Source organism: Podarcis filfolensis, assembly GCF_964270895.1.
Source record: "Podarcis filfolensis genome assembly, chromosome: 5".
Classification (NCBI taxonomy): domain Eukaryota; kingdom Metazoa; phylum Chordata; class Lepidosauria; order Squamata; family Lacertidae; genus Podarcis; species Podarcis filfolensis.
Genome location: NC_139608.1, coordinates 36,432,284 through 36,449,930, shown reverse-complemented (window position 1 = coordinate 36,449,930; position 17,647 = coordinate 36,432,284). Strand labels below are relative to the sequence as shown.

At 43.7% G+C, this 17,647-nt stretch overlaps 1 protein-coding gene across 12 annotated transcripts in view; it reads right to left on the bottom strand.

Moving 5' to 3' along the window:
• EPHB1 (EPH receptor B1) overlaps nucleotides 1-17,647 on the bottom strand; it is a 344,720-nt gene that overhangs the window by 148,421 nt on the left and 178,652 nt on the right. The gene's annotated exons all lie outside the window — the stretch shown is intronic.

Here is a 17,647-nt window from a genome sequence, read left to right as displayed (position 1 = left end):
CAGCTAAGCCCATCAACCCACCATCATGCTGTGGAGCAAGGGGCCACTATCTTCAGAATGGTCTGAACAGCACTCAACTCTCCTACTTACTTAACAGAAATGGTTGGCAGAGCATGGTAAATGGACAAGATATGTATGTTGGTCTCCCAGCAACCCAATCACAGAATCTGCTTCCCATTCCTTCCTGTTCTGAATGATCTTAGAGCTCTCCATTTCTTCCCCATTATCAGGGCCTATAAGCGAAAAGTGTTTCAAGTCTGCCTCTGCAGAGGTTGGGATTTGTCACACTTCATTCTCCTCTATCAAGGTTAATAACATTCTTTCAGGGATTCTTGGCTCAGAGCCCTCTCTGGCCAGCATGCGAAAAAGCACTTTGCTCTCCTTTAGGACTCTTGCCATAACTAAGTTTTTAGCTCAGCTTTATGATGACCTGACCAGTCACTTTCCTATGTAAGTGCTCCAAAGCAAGAGGTAATAAGCTAAAAGCAGAGGGCCATGTTGTATGAAGGCAGTCTTGTGGGGAGAAAGGACGCAGCTCCTTGGGTTTAGAAATGGAAAGAGATGTGAGATGCAATCGCCCAGGTTTAGAAGGTGGGGGCCTGGAAGGCTTCTGCAACCAGCCTTTGTCCAACTCATGGTCACCACAAACTAATTCTCTTTGAAGTAATCTTGCTGAGGACCAGCAGCTTTCTATGCTTGAAAGCTGCTGGCCAAGCGTGATGGGAGTAGTTAAGAATGAACACCCACCTATGATTATAGGGCATTTTCTTGTCTAAACAATGTCCCTGCTTAGGAGCATCCATGGGAGAAACGCTCCTTTCTTCAGGAAATATTTACACCATGAGAAAGGTCTTCCATGTCAAGGAGATCTTTGGAGCCAGTATCAGAACTCCCCTGATCAACAGACAGCAAAGTTGATGTCACTAGGGACGTTGTTAAAAACCAGGCTGCACAGGTCGGAAACTTCACTTCAGTGTCCATTTCAAACCAAAATCGGGAGGCAGAGTACAGAAGATGGAACATCTAAACAGGAAAGCAATGTGCTGTGGGGGAGGACAAGGACATTGGCAGAGTTATTTAACAGTCTTAAATTAGGGCACACCACACTCTGCCGAACTTCCCCTTTCAGGGATTGCCATTGAGTCACCTTGATGGTGCATTAAGCAAACAGCAGCAGGGTTTCTTGCCAGATGAAAGACATTTCTGTGCCAAGCAAGTTCACTCCCAGGGACCTTTTCCCATTAAGCTGTTGGCCATGTCTCCACCTTACTAACTTATATATATATAATTATCATAATGTGAAAGATACATCAGGCAGGCAGGAAATTTCTCCTTTAGCATTTATGTCACTGGAAAGCTTCATCTGAAACTCCCTCTAGAGAGAGAAAAGGAGCCAAGCCAGAAGGTTGCACTGTAAGGGGCACATCCACCAAAGACAGACACAGTGCCTGAGCTGAGCTCAAGCGGCCCTTCAATCCATCTGCCCAGTCCAGACCAACAGAGTTAACATAGCAGCAGGGGTGGCTGTTCTGGACACCCTCTCAAATGTGCAGAGATGGCAGAGGGGTGTTTTTGTGCAGACTTAAGACTGCGGAACTATTCTCAAACTTCCGGTTTGTTACTAAATCAATGAACCACAATCAAAATAAATATCCAAGTAGACAGTCCCAAATAGATTACTGAGAAAAGCTTCCATTGATGACACAAAGAGCTGAACAGCATTTTGGACAATATTTTTTTAAAGGATTAATTGACCCTGGGTGTGATGCTAAGATGCAAGGAAGAAATGGAGATGCCAGTCTCTTGAACTCACTTTTGGATGTCAGGACACCAGTTTTAGATACCTTTGTGCATCTGTAGCCATGGCATTTTTATGTCATTCCAGAGGAGGCATAGGCAAACTCGGCCCTCCAGATGTTTTGGGACTACAATTCCCATCATCCCTGACCACTGGGATGGTGGGAGTGTCAGGAGCTCATCCTACACTTGAGTAGGACCCTGGTAGAGACACATGCCTGACTGGCATGTTCTCTCCCTCCTGGTCTTTCGTTCGGGAGCTTCAAAAGCTTTCTTCAGCCTGAACATCACAGCGACCGATGCCAACAGACATCGGCACACTTAGGGATCCGCAGAGTCTTTGCAGCTTGCGTAACAGACCTCAGCAACTCAGCATTTTGGCTAATCTACTTTATTTACATATAAACACACACAAAGCACTGCAACATGGCTCCCTTTCTCTCTAGCATCAGACAGCAAAGATAAAAAGAACACAGGACAATAGTCCCACTTCACGGAACGCAGTAACACAAACATCCTGTCTCCGTCACTTCCCACTCTGTGGAGTCAAAACATACACCGTCACGTGATAGACAAAAATCCCATGACTGCAGTCATGGAGCAGGAATTCTAACAGGGAGTTGTAGTCCCAAAACATATGGAGGGCCGAGTTTGCCTATGCCTGTTCCAAAGATACCTATTTCAGTGGCTGCTTGTTCCAGGCTGGGAAATAGGCAGGTACCACTCAACCCATGTAACATGTCAATGTAGCACTAAGGTTAATATTCCCACAACACAAGGATATTACATTGCACAATGGAATGTTCTCTTCCTCTCCTCCCCCTGTGCATCCCTAAAACTGTTCTGGGGGTTTCTCCAACCCCCTGGAGCAGATCTGGACATGCACAGGGGACAAGGGATATAAATCCCATTGCACTAGTGCTAATCATAAGAGAGCAACTGCCACTCAAAGTAGGTAATACTAGGCTAGATGGATGAATAGTCTGACATGGTACAAAGCAGCTTCCTATGTTCATGAGGAGGCCCAATCTTAGAGGTGGGGGCTTCCAGCCCGTGGGCCTAATGGGCCTCCTCATTTGGCTCTTGAGGCCATTTTGTCCAAGCCACACGAACCTGACATCAGGTATACAGCAGGTAACAGCGAGGCTCAGCCAAAAGGGTGTTGGAAGGCACCGCTGACCAGTGGTTTGTCAGTGCCTGTAAAGGCTGAGATGACACAAAATAGCACCTTGAAAAGGGCTTCTGAAGAGCCGACAATCAGCTGATATTTCAAAGCACTGTGCAAAATAGCATTTTGAGAAAGACTTCTGAAGACCCCTGTGGGCAAAATAAAAATAAAAATAATGAAGGGTCACCTGACATCTCTGTGATATCAGGTCAACAGTTCCATCAACAAGGAGTGGAGGAGCTAACAATCTAGCCCACGGGTGAGAAAGGCTACCCACCATGGTCCTATCTAATGCAACCAGGAGAAAGTTTCATAGCAAAAGGAAATCATGTAATTAGAAAGTAGTTTGGACTGAGATTGCAAGAGGTTGGACTAGATTACCCTCAGGGTCCCTTCCAACTCTACAAACCTATGGTTCTAACGCCAAAAGGGGAAACTGTAGTTTAATGATTCGGTTTTGGTGAAAGAAGGAAAGGATGCATTTAACAGCCACTACCATTTCTCAACTTTATTTTCAGGGCAGGAGAGATTTTATTCAATTGTATTGAGCTTGGAAGATGCTATGCTCATTTTATCTTTGGGCTTTGAAATAAGCAGATAGATCTTCAAAGATGCTGAGCATGTATCCAACTCTATCGACAGGATCCTTGAATAGGGTCATTTCCCTCATTCAGGGAGACCCTTAAGTTACCACATCTAATTGAGTTTATTCATGCTGCTCTTCCTATATTTCATTATATTTTTATTGCATTTCCTTGGCAGGCAGCCTCTGCCTCTAAGTGTAGAAGATGGCTCTTTGAACATTATTGCAGTGCAACTAATCGTGGGCACTGCAGTCAAAAGAGGGAGAGTTCCTTAGTTGCTTTCTGACCTTTAATTATGATGGGGTTTCTTTTTTAAGAAGAGAGAGACTTCTTTCCCTATTTTACTCCTTCAGGACAGTAGATGGCATGTAAGTCACTCAGCACCAATGCGCATCAGTCTCCCTTTCACATTTGAGCTGTATATTCACACTCCGTGTGGCCACCCCTTAAGCATTCCAGCTCAACACACAGAAACCTGTACCCCTTGTCTTTGCAAGAGCAGGCATATGATTTAGCAGCTCTGGTCCTGGGGCAGAACCCAAAGTACAGTGGTACCTCAGGTTAAGTACTTAATTTGTTCCGGAGGTCCGTTCTTAACCTGAAACTGTTCTTAACCCGAAGCACCACTTTAGCTAATGGGGCCTCCCGCTTCTGCCGTGCCGCCGGAGCACAATTTCTGTTCTCATCCTGAAGCAAAGTTCTTAACCCGAGGTATTATTTCTGGGTTAGTGGAGTCTGTAACCTGAAGCGAATGTAACCTGAAGCATATGTAACCCGAGGTACCACTGTATGCTTTTTAATGCCAGTCACTGGGAACTGTGTGCAAGAGAGTGTGAATGCACTCACATCCTGCTTGTGGGGGTATCTGGCTAGCCACTATGAGAACAGAATGCTGGACTAGTTGAACCATTGCTATTGCCTCAAAATGAGAATTGATAAAACCTAAGGATGCAGAGAGTGGTAACGTTCTCCCCTCAATACCATTCAGGCACATAGAAAAAAGGAGGGTTCTCTCATCCACTGCCCCTGGTGGGGGAAATAATTTAGGCTCAGAGGAAGCAGACAAGAGGGCATGATGTGTCTGAGTCCATTGTCTGCCCCAGACCCAAAATTGCTTCAGAGGGGCAGGGTGAGCCCAATGTCCCCTCATCACCTAGCAACCGGCAAAGCGTGTGATTTGCTGCTGAGTCCTGATTGATTTGGCTTCAATAATAACAAGGTCAGTAATATCAATATCCCGAATTTATCTTCCCCTTTTACTACAGAATGGCAGAACATGGCTTATGCAACACAATCCTATTATGTATACTTATTTTGCAGCAAATCTCACTGTTTTCAATGGGGCTTGCTCCCTGGGTGTTTAGGAGTCAAAGGAGCCAACTCCTAGGACTGAGGTCCTTTCCCCCCAATAAAATATTTGAGGGGGCTGCCCCCCCAAGTTGATAAGCATTGCTATTCAAATGGCGTGTGTGTGCTGCATCATGCAATCGATCATGTGGGGTGGGGCTTACCTGCCCCCCCAAAAAAACATTTTATTCCAAGTTGGTACCTTCAGACAACACCAAGCAGAGGATCGTCATGAGTTTGATCCAGACTCACTCAGTGCAAGTCTCAGTGAAATGAATTGAGAATTGTGCAAGAACACAGCACAAACAGTGCCTCAAGTCTCTAGAATTGTGCACAGGACCCGCACTCCTAAGTTATTCTGCCAGCAAATAATTGTGTTCCTAGAGAGACCTAAATTCAAAATTATACCTTGCATTCCAAGTAAGGGCTAAATGTCTGCCAAATACGTTGAGAGAACGCTTACTAATTGCTAATATTTTTACCAGATATTCTGCAAAAAAAATTGAGAGAGAGAGAAAGGAGTAGGCGTGTTTACCCTGCAACTGTTAAAACAGAAATAAGCATACGGGCAAAAGAGTAAGAGGCAAAGCATTTCAGAAGGCCTGATGAGACAAGCAATTAATTCATATTCAACATGATTTCAGGGAAGGCTGGGGAAAACTGCAGGTTCATGCTATGTGGTATGCAGCTTTAATTGTAGGAAACCTTTTAGAGATGGATTGTTTTTGCTTAGCTTGTGTTGTCTATCAAGATATTTATAGCCTATCAGCAATCTATACATCAGCTTGATCTGTTTGCACTGTGTAGCAGAGCAGGGAGAGACGTGGATGGGCTCACCAACAGGATGCTTTTGTTGGAATTTGGCCCTGCTTCCCCTCCTCCTTCCCCAAAGTGACCTGTTGGTAAAGTAGCTACTGAACAGGAATCCCATCACACTCTACTAGCCCAGATTTCTTTCAGGTGCCCTGAACATCTAAGATCATGGATTTCAGGAGGCAGACAGATCAGTCCAGTTTCACGCAACCAACTATTCTTCACAGCATCTTCACACACAGTACAACTAAGGTGTAGAATTTGCCAAAGGTGCTAAACTCACCCATTTGCACTTAAGCTACACTTTCCTTCCATCTATATTCTGATCTTCCTCATCTAGTTGGTGGAGCAATTGGGTAATAGCGGAAGTTTCTTTAAAAAAAAACTCCTTTCAAAAAGATATCCCAGATACAGGTGTCTTCCCTAGATGGAGGTATTAAATCTGAAACCAGGTCAAATAAAACATAAAAGAAGAAATCTTCTTGCCTCTGATAATGTTTAAAGATAGCATAGACAGGCCATTGCACACCAAGGTTTCATGAACAGTTTTATAGGGGGTATTCTAAGCTGGATACAGTCACAGGAGTGTTTTTATCAGCAAGTTTACAGAAGGATTACAAATCTGTTCTCCCTGCTTAACATATTATGAATGGCTCTTTCTGCATTAATGTGATTCCCTGCCTATTCATATACAATGTCTCTATTGTCATAACTTAGGATGGTATTCAGGGAACAGCATAAAGATTGGATGGTCTTTCTCATATTTAACAGGGACACCAAAATGCAATAGGCCTGTCCAGTGTACAAATGCCAGCCTGAATACATCCAGCCATTTCTCATCTGAAAAGGACTAGAAAGCAAACTGACTCTGCTTAGCAGTAAAATAACAAAAATAACTCCTCTCTTGTTGATCATCTGCTGTTCAAAGGATAAAGCCACACTGTTGAAGGGATTTTTGAAATATTAAGTGCGATAGACATGTCTTTAAATAAAAATAAATATGAGATCGTGAGAATTTTATGTACAGTGGCCACTCTGGAACCAACAATTTGCTGTGAAATATAATTTACTTATGGCACTTGCCCTCTAAAAACTGATTAAATTTTCCTATATACATACAAAGAGGTATGGCTGTCGTCATGCTGCAATTCATATAGCTGCCAATAAGCAACTCCAGTGTGAGGACTGGTCAGCAAGCTGCATAGGTGGTAGGCAGACCAGGTGAGGACTGTGAAGTGCCTCCCCCATCTCTTAAACACTCCTGCAACAAGATTTAATGGGGGGGGTGGAGCTGCAGAAGACTGTGACTTAGCAAGCTGCTCTGTGAAGGGCCTCCCCCCCCCCCATTTACCTGTGGGGAGGGATGGCCAAGGGGTAGCTGAGATATAAAGTGACAGAGTTTGGTAAGGTAGAGGAAAGGGCAGTTGGCATAGGGACAGGTAAGGTTGGTAAGCGCAGCAAGCAGGGGTGGCAGCCCCTAGTAGATAAAAATAATATGATTGGGAGTCTTTACAGCTTCACCCCACAAAGCCGTTAAGTCACTACAGTTGAAGTTAAGATAGTTTAGCCATATGGAAGTCAACACGATTACATTGGTTTAACTGCAGGTTTTTCAGTTTCACTGTTGTTGTAGTTCACTGTGTTGAACTTCTTGAAAGGGCTTAGGCCAGTTACACACAACATAAAACCAAGAGGCCCTGTCTGCCCTACAAAGGCATACAGCTGTCTCTTGCCCATACAGCTGTGCTGTGCTGGTGTCTGTGGCCATTCACCTGCAGGCTGGTTCTTCTGGGGAATGAGGGAGAGTAAACAGCTGGTGGCGCTGTGGGTTAACCCACAGAGCCTAGGACTTGCTGATCAGAAGGTCGGCAGTTCGAATCCCCATGACGGGGTGAGCTCCCGTTGCTTGGTCCCTGCTCCTACCAACCTAGCAGTTCGAAAGCACGTCAAAGTGCAAGTAGATAAATAGGTACCGCTCTGGCATTTCCGTGCGCTGCTCTGGTTTGCCAGAAGCGGCTTAGTCATGCTGGCCACATGACCCGGAAGCTGTACGCCGCCTCCCTCGGCCAATAAAGCGAGATGAGCGCCGCAACCCCAGAGTCAGTCACCACTGAACCTAATGGTCAGGGGTCCCTTTACCCTTTACCTTAAACAGCTGGTGGAAACACTCTAGGTGGGTGGATATGGCTCATACACCTTATGTTGCCTACTTCTGATGTATAAGGAGGGTGGCCAAGGTGCGGTTATTTCCTGACTATCTCTGGTACTACCCTGATGGATATGGGACATAAGGGAGAATAAATCAAGAAAGCCATGTGTCACTCAACCATCTCTCTCTCTCTCTCTCTCTCTCTCTCTCTCTCCCCCCCTCCCCCGCCTATTATCTATGCAAAAATATAATGTACAATCAATTCCATTTTTTTTCCTAGGCATTTTTGTCACAGCAGTTGGTTGCGCTGCATTTGGCTGCTCTTTCTAACCAGAAATGATAACAAAGGGGAAATTTTAAAAACAAAAGCAAAAACCACACACATGCAAAGCAAACATTTTCCAAAGCCATTTCAGAATCAGATTTCTCCTTTAGTAATTGAAGTGGGGAGAGGGGAAGAAAGATCAAAGCACTTCATATCAAGTGATTTCCAACAAATCACAATTTCATTTACATGCAAGTAAAGCGCAGGCTCCCCACAAGCAGCATTATTATATACTGTGTGTACAATTGCATGTTTGAATAGCGCAAGTTCCCCACCGAGTTGAGGATGTGGGACCTAGCAGTGGGCTGTGCCCATTTGATACAGGCACAGCATGAGTACAACAATCATGGAGAGAAGTTGTAAAGGGCCCCTGGGAATCTCTTGCTTATAGACCACCTTGCCAAGTGGTTCAGACACAGCAGGCTGATCCACTACATCTTTTCTAAAGAAACTCCCAGCAAAGGAAATGTAAATGTCGGCCGTGAGGTTGGAGAGTTGTACAGTCATGCTGTAGCTTCAGCTTTCACTGCTGGTGCTACAGACAAGAAGGATGGAGCAATTAAAGGACCCAGTAAATAACGGGGGCTCAGAGCCAGTAGATAACTGAATTTGGGCAGTATCCCAGGAAGGGGAATGGAAGAAAAGCAAGCAGGCAGACGGGCACCCTTTCAAGAGAATGGGCAAGGCAGCAGAGAGGGCCAGAAGAATATGCCAAATAGCAAAACCATCTCCCACAGCCACCATTGTGTCATTAATTTATGTTTGAAGAGGTCAAAGACTTCCCTTTTGCCACCATCCTGAACCTCTCTATCCAAAAGCAACAAAAACTCTAGAAAATAATTGCTGGTGAGAATATACTTGTGTCGGGCATGAAGGGTTGTTTGGCGATGGGAGATTTTGCAATGAGCCTCCCAAAACTGAGGTCTGTATGTAATTTATCCCAGGTCCCAAGCTGAGCTCCTGGAATTCTCATTCAACTTACCATTTGGGAACTTGCCACTATTGGCCCAGGCCAGATTCTTTGTGCCTGCTGTATAACAGGAGGAATACAGACTGGTGTGGTTTGATCCTTCACAGTGGCACTCCAATCGCCAAAGCTGAATCTGCTGATATTCTCCCTTCTAATGACATTAAAGGCACAGCAGCCATGCCTTCCACAGAGCATTGCCTAGTTTTCATCGCAAATCACCCCTCCAAAAGCAGCAGCACACGTGCTAGCGCCATTCTCTTCATTTCCTGCTGTCTGCTTGATGTTTCATTGCCCTATTCCACTATGCTGAACTGTTGTGTCTCCCTATCCGGGGGTTATAGAACCATCCAGTCCCCCCTATAGCGACAGAAAAACCTGGCTATTATGACAGAACTTTGCACACCCTCAGGATTATGTGGCACAATGTTTGTCACCCCACCACTAGCACTTTATTTCATAATAATTTTAACTGACTGCGCTAGATTTAAGCCATGCCACAAGCTGTTCCGTCAGGTTACTTTATGATGACAAATATCCCTGCAGCAAAGCCCATCAGATTGCATTCTGGCAAGCCTTTTAGATAAAATGGCAGCATGACATCTCCTTGCAGCCGGCCCCATCAGATCACATTGAACTCCCCTGCTGCAGCAAGACCTGGCAGGTTGCATTTTAAGCAGAAACATTCTGTTGCAACCTGTCACCACTGTGGGAAGCACTCTGCCGCGTTATCTTGATTTGCTGTACTTGGGCACATTAAATTGCCATCTCCCTTTCCCACAGACTGTTGGAAATGTACTTTGTAAGAAAAACAAAACAAAACCCACCCATACAGCAGTATTAACTGAACACTTATTGAGCAATTGATTTTTTAAAATTGTGTCCTTCAAATTGTAGGGGGAGGGGCAGGGGATATTAACAGATGAACAGGGAAATTGTGGCTCATTGGGCAACATCAGCAACGCATGAAATCAATCAACAATGACTTGTTACTGAAGCCACCCTGTGTCATTGTCCCCATGGTCACAATATCCTTAAATGAAAGAAGCTGGCAGCTTTAAAACCTGCCTTTGTCATGTCTAAAATATGCATTTCTCCAGAATCATTATAACCAACCCTGTCTTTGAATAGATATTTACACATTGCAAACACTGTCCTCATGCTCCAAGTGGAATGATAAGTCCTCTGCTCCACAATGCAGCTCTGCTATTTACTTTGTGTTACACCCTAGTCAACATCGCTTTGTTTAATTATCATCTCTTTGAATATACTCTCAAGGGGACTGTGGACATACCCACCAGATAAGCAGGCTCCTTGTTTTAGTGCCTTCAGGTTTTGAGCCAAAGATAAACATTTTGCCTTTTGGAGAAGACCTTAACTATTTGTGGCATGTTATAGTGGAATTCCTTAAGCTAATGTCTTGGGGTGTGTGTTTTTTCCCCCTTCATGGTTCTTCGTATCCTATTTAAAATACACAAGAGATGCTTTGATGTGATTGGTGGTGTTTATTTGGCAATCTACAATTCATGTTAGAAAGATAGCTTTGGGGTGAGAAGGAACTGCAATCCCTTTGACCTTTAAAACTGTAAACAGTTAGGACCAGGTTCTCTAAAGCAAACTCGGGTCCCCAGATGCTGTTGAACAACAACTCCCATCATCTGCAGCCAGCTTAGCCAATTGCCTGGGTTTATAGGTGCTGCACTCCAACAATATTATTATTAGTATTAGTATAGTTATTGTTGTTCAGTTGTTTAGTCGTGTCCGACTCTTCGTGACCCCATGAACCAGAGCATGCCAGGCACTCCTGTCTTCCACTGCCTCCCTCAGTTTGGTCAAACTCATGTTGGTAACTTTGAGAACACTGTCCAACCATCTCGTTCTCTGTCATCCCCTTCTCTTTGTGCCCTCAATCTTTCCCAACATCAGGGTCTTTTCCAGGGAGTCTTCTCTTGTCATGAGGTGGCAAAAGTATTGGAGCCTCAGCTACATTAGTATTAGTATTAATATTAGGATTAGCATTAGCATTAGTTTATCTTTCTTTATACCCGGCTATTTCCTTAACTGGACTGAAAGCAGCTTACAGATAAAATAAGAACTGCTAAAAGCAGGGGGGGGGGGGACTATCATTAATAAAATTAACATTAATAAAACTAAAACTATTTACATATATACAATTTGTACAAACATACAAATAATTACATTGCATAAACATAAAAATAATTACAAGAAAAACAGCATGACACCAGCCATTTCATTAAAAGCAGTCAGTACCCCAAAGCCTGCTGAAACAAGGTTTTCTGCCAGTGGAAGGACAAGGAAGGAGCTAGTCTAGCTTCCCCAGGGAGGGAGTTCCAGAGTCTGGGAGCAGCCACCAAGAAAGTCCTCTCCCGGGGGAAGGGCCTCCCCTGAAGATCTCCAAACCCATGCAGGTTTGTATAGGGGAACACAGTCTTTCAGATAGTTTGTACCAAAGCTGTGTAGAGCTTTATAAGTCATAACCAGCACTTTGAATTGTGTCCGAAAACAAGCCTATAGCCAGTACAGCTGTTCCAGCAAGGGAGTCTTATGTTCCCTATAACCAGCCCAACCTGGTCAGCTAAGGTTGAAGAACTATGTTCTAAAGGATGGTCTGCATCCATATGAGCCCCGAAGGCATTTGAGGCTTGACATTAAAAGCTATTAGATGGGTGGATACCAGGGACAGGGCCGGTTCAGTGGTGGCTTCACAGCTTTAGAACTCCCTCTCTGGGAAGGCACCTATGACCTCATCTTTACTGGTTTTTAATGTCTGTTTTCATTGCAGTTGGCACTTTATTCATGTCCTGTGCATGAAAGATTTAACAGCATTGGTTTTAATTAATAGCTTTTTAATTTTAATTAGTTGTATTTCTTCGCTTTCTAGTATCTTATGTGTTTTCAACTTGTATTTGTAAACTGCCCTGTGTGGCACATATGCCTTGAAAGCCAAGTTGGTGAGTCAATCAATCAATCTTAATTCCATATACCACATTGTGTGCATTGGCTGCACCCATATTTCTTATTCTTCCAGATCACAAAGTACCATGCAAGGACATTTCTGTCTCCACCCTAGATAGACATCTCTGTTTCAAATAGGGGGCTGGGGAATGGCTTATGGCAGTGGTTTTCAACCAGTGTGTGTGGCACCCTGGGGTGTCTTGAATGATGGTCAGGGGTGCTACAGGCAACACTGGCCCCTGTCCCTCTTTCCTCCCCATCCTCCTCTGATGCCCTCTTGTGTCTCCGTCTCCCAAAGGCTTGCACAGCTGATTTCCTATAACAATCATAGTCCACAAAATGTCCTACAAACAGGACAAAACTATACATCACAGCTAAAGCTGGCCAGTGTGCAACAAAAAAGGAATTGAAAAGGTAAGAGGTTTAAAGACCATTACTTCCTCCAACTCACATACTGGTCAAAGGAGGCTGGGTGCTACCACTGAAAATACCTGCTTCTGCATTGTCACCAAATGAGAATCTACTTATCATGGAAAGACCAGCAGGGTCTCCTCAGGAGATCTTAAAAGCTCAGGGGACTGGGGAAGGCAGTCTCCTACATAACCTAGTCCCAAGTTGTTTTGGGCTTTAAATGCCAGCATGGCCCACTGTGGCAAGTTTATACTTCTCTAGATCATTGGTTATGCACCAATCAAGGCTGATAATGGATGCTTTGGGCCAGAGGTCGCCCATGCTTCTAATGATAGCAGTGGATCTAGGAGCAGCCCCAAATTATGTACCTGCTCCTTCAGAGAGTACAACCTAAACCAGGGTGGGTACAGAACCCAGTTCTCAACCTAGAAACCATCCATCCATGGTGTCTGTCTTCAGCTGCATTTCATTAGTCCTCATCCAGATGAACAGTGAATCCTAGTACCAATTTTTAACACAAGGCTTCTCCTAGTACAGATATTACGGAGCTGGGTATCATCAGCATAAAGGTAACTTTTTGCTCCAAGTGTCCTAATGACTGCCCCTAGAAGCTTCAATTTAGATAGTAAATAGCATTGGGGACAAAATTGTCCCCCGTGGCAACCTGTGGATACACTGAGCTGATGAACTGATCCCATAAGCAGGAGTGAAGTCATCATAAAAGGATGCCTCAACCCCCAACTCAGTATCAAAAGCCATTTAAAAACAATAGACGAAAATGAGTATAAATAGCATATTGAAACAGAATTTAAAGCAGTGTTATTCCCTGTAGCCCAAATGCCTGTTGAAACAGAATGGTTTTCACACCCCTCTTAAATGGCAGGATCTCGCCTATTTCTATCAGGAGACAATGCCGCAATCAAGGGCCCACCACTGGAAAAACTCTATTATTAGGTGACCAATCTTATCTCAGACAGTGGTGACAGCCTTAGAAGGGGCTGTTGAATATATATCATAAGAGGGTAAAGAACAGGATGAAGAGGGCAGGGAAACATGCAATCTCAGCAACTATATTGTACACCTTAATATAGCCTCCTGCAACCGGGTGTCCTCCAGATATTGTTGGAGTCCAACTCTCATCTGCCCACCCAGCATGCCCAATGGTCAGAGATTATGGGAGTTGTAGTCCAACAGAATTTGCAGAGTATAATACAGTGGTACCTCGGTTTAAGAACAGTCCGGTTTAAGAATGATTCGGTTTACAAACTCTGCAAAACCGGAAATAGTGTCCCGGTTTGAGAACTTTACCTCGGTCTAAGAACAGAATCCGAATAGTGGAAGGGCACTGGCAGCAGGAGGCCTCATTTTAAGAACTGTTTTGGTTTAAGAACGGACTTCTGGAATGGATTAAGTTCGTAAACCGAGGTACCACTGTATTGGAGAAGGTGCTGACTTAATGCCTTTTAGCACTGAAGGAATAAATGCTGGTTTTGAACTCAGAAAGTAGTGAATGATATGCAAATGTTTTTCCACAATCCTCTGTAGGAAACCAAACCAGCATCACAGCAAATTATCTTTGAAGTGTCACAGTGATATTAGGACCACAACCAACACAAGTACTACAAGAGAACACAGAGGATGCTCGGTATCTACAAGATACAGGTTAACTTCTGGTGGGTCCTTCTTTGAGATGGGGAAATACCAGCGGAAGACCATAAAACCTGAATGCCTTCAGGCTGCCACCAAAATACATTTATTGAATGCTCAAAAATCATTTGTAAAACCAAAATGAAGCCTTAAACATGTTTTAGAATGGGAGCTGCAGATTGCCCCTTAACATGCACCATGTGGAATCATTCCTCATTCAGAAAGATACTAGACAGCTGCTTTGAAACATACAAAAGGTCCATTTCCCCCCCGATTAGAGATGGCATAATGGGAATAATGCTAATAGAACACGCGTTTCTGGTCCAATTATGGACTGTGACTGCATCAAAATATAAGCATCTCAGTGCTTCTGCTTGGCATTTTTATCAGCTGTGGCAGAGCCCATTATAAGGCATCAACTCACATCCATTCACATCACTGCTGAAACACAGCTGGAAATGTTGGTGCTTTGTACGCCAATGATAACGGAGACTTTATGACTGAAAGAGGAATCATCTTGAATTTCCTTAATTAATAAAAAGAAAATGCTGAGTTCCTTGTTCTACCAAATGGTCAATAACTAGGAGTCTGTGGTGACATTTTCTCAGGGGTCCTTCACAGTGTTCAATTTTGTTGTGTATTTTGTTGTGTTTTATTTATTGTGGATGAGTACTCCTGTTATGCCTGTAATTGTGTAAATCTTTTTATGTTGTAAGCCGCTTTGAGCAAACTTTTAATTATGGAAAGGTGGCATACAAATAAAATGATTAAATGATGGTGATGAAATTCTTCTTTCTCCTTCCTGATGTTCTCATCCCTGAAAATTAAGTTTCCCCACCTCGGATGGAGTATTGAGTAAAAGGCTCAGAAAATCCCCCCAATGCTGCTTATTTAATTATTGTTCTAGGGAAGGTGAAAGAAGAATGAAATGTTCAAGGAAGCCAAAGATGGGATCGCTGAGTTCCTCCAGATGTTGTTGGACCAAAACTCCCATCATCCATGACCACAATACTGGCAACTGTATTTTCAACTGATTTCCTAAAAATCCCTCACCTAGAAGTTGTTTTCTCCACCACTGCCAACCACTGAAATGATGTTTTCATTTAGTTATACACCACAACCACATTAATTGTCAATATGTGGCTGGAATGTTTTACATCAATGAGCATCACTTTACATTTACAATCTATTTGCCATTTTGTTGCACATTTAGGCAAGAGCAGGGAACCTCTAGCCTTCCAGATATTGATCAACTACAGTTTTCATAATTCATGACCATTTGTCATGCTACCTGATAGGAGTCCAACAATATCTGTAGGGTCACATTCCCCACCCCACCCCAATCCCTATCATAACAAAGCAAGATGCCAGAACTTTTCAAGGTAAGACATACAGATGAGAAACACAGGGAGATATATTTTGCCCTTGGATGGGTAAGTCTGCGATAGTTACTATTCCACACAGGGATGAATCTTAACTAGAGTAATGGAATAGATCCTTCAGAAACACCGTCGACCAATGCTTCTCAAGCTGTTTGCTGTGATGGAGCACCAATTCTCTCCCTCTCACAGCTTGCTAGGGACTGGTACTATATTTGGTCCCTGAAGTGCCCCATCCAATCTAGGCTGTGGTGGATTTGCTGGGGAATGACAGCTGATGGCTTGCAGACCAGCACCTGTCCATGGACCAGCACTTTGAGCAGCCTTGCTGTAGAATGTCTGGTGCTCACAACTCATCCAGTTATGAGACTAAAAGACTGTAAGCAGCCACCTAACCAACAACCTTTTGGCTACACTTCACCTTCCTTTGGTGGTTAAAAAAAAAGTTACAAATATAAGTAGTCCACTAAACCTTCGTGTCAGGGAGCACAAGACCAGAACCCAAACTGTGATGTTGTGTTTATTTGTTGGGGTATTCTGTATCTTGCCCTCCAGCCCCCAAGGGACTCCCAAAGTAGCTTACAAATGAGTTTTTACAAGGCAGCAAACAAACAGTACAAGCAAGTAGACCAATAAATAAGAAATGAAAACAGCCATGCAGCAGCATATTTAACCTTAAAAAGGAGATTAAAAATAGCAAGGCCAGACAAGCCATATATAAATACTGGAGCATGGCCTTTAAGCCTCAGCAGAATAGGAGCAGTTGCCTGTTGTTACTGAGTCCTGTGTTTGAGGTTCCAGCTCCTTACTCGGTGACCCACCTTGCTCCTACCTCCTCAAGAAGGCTCAAACAAACCAAGGTTCAGGCTATGAGGATAAGATATATATACAGAGAGAGAGAGAGAGATTAGTGTCCCTGAGCAATGAGGCTGCTCCAAGTGGCTTCAACAGGCTTCATCCAAGAGATTCTGGTGCCCAATGTGGCTGCACTGTAAATAGGAAGGAGCCTTATACCAAATCAGATCACTGGTCCATCTAGCTCAGAGCTTCCCGCATGGAGTGACTCTCCGTGGGTTCAGACAGAGGACATTTTCATCCCTAGCTGGAGACATCCAGGATTGAATCTGGGGCCGTCTGCATGCAAAACAGATAACCCTACCACCGAACAAGGGTCCTTTTCCTTACAATTCAAGGATGCACCACAACATCCTCGGTGACAGTTCAGGGTGGGCTGGGCTGTGCAGTTATCAAACCTAAAATACTTCCCCCACCCCAAGTTCTGTATGTTGCCCCTTTACATGCTGCACCAAAATACAGCAGCTCCACATGTACAAACCTGTGACTGCAACTGACAGCATTTGTCAAACTGGAATGATGTTTAATAGGGTTGTGCATCACCTCTATGGTGGATTGAATAAAGGTGCAAAAAGTGATGCTGTCCAAAACATCACCTGTGAAGTATAAAGAACACTGGAATTTTTTTCTTCTTCATTTAAATAGATCAGCAGTGAGCTTTTCTTTCTTTCTTTTCTTCTTTTTTTGGAAAAGTTAAAAGCTTCATGTAAATTTAAAAACAACAACTGTGTTGCTCTGCTTTAACAAAAACAAACAGAGCTCTTCATAGCTCCAAAGGAAGCATTCTAGAAAGCACAAGGACTGGAAAAGGAAATAAGGACTGGAAAGGAAAGCTCAGAGAAAAGCTGGTTAAATATATATATACATACATCTACAGGCAGAATACCCACTACTTGGCTACCTTTTAATCAATTTGAAGTAAGAAGCACTGGAGACAAACCCTCGCTTACCCCAGTACCCCACCTCATAAAGGATTGTGGACGAAAATCTTGTTTCTGCCCCTCACAAAGAGCCTCATGTCTTGTATTTTGCAAGTTGGCAAGGACTCCTGTGCCTGTAAATTCCATCCATTTTGACTTAAATGAATATAGACACAGTTTAATTTATACAGAGCAGCTTGGAACGTGAATTTCAGATTGAAGTGAAGAAAGCACAGAGCAACTAAGAAACACTGGACTTATTAAAAAGGCAGAGATACAGATATGAGACCAACCCTGGGGGCCGTGCAC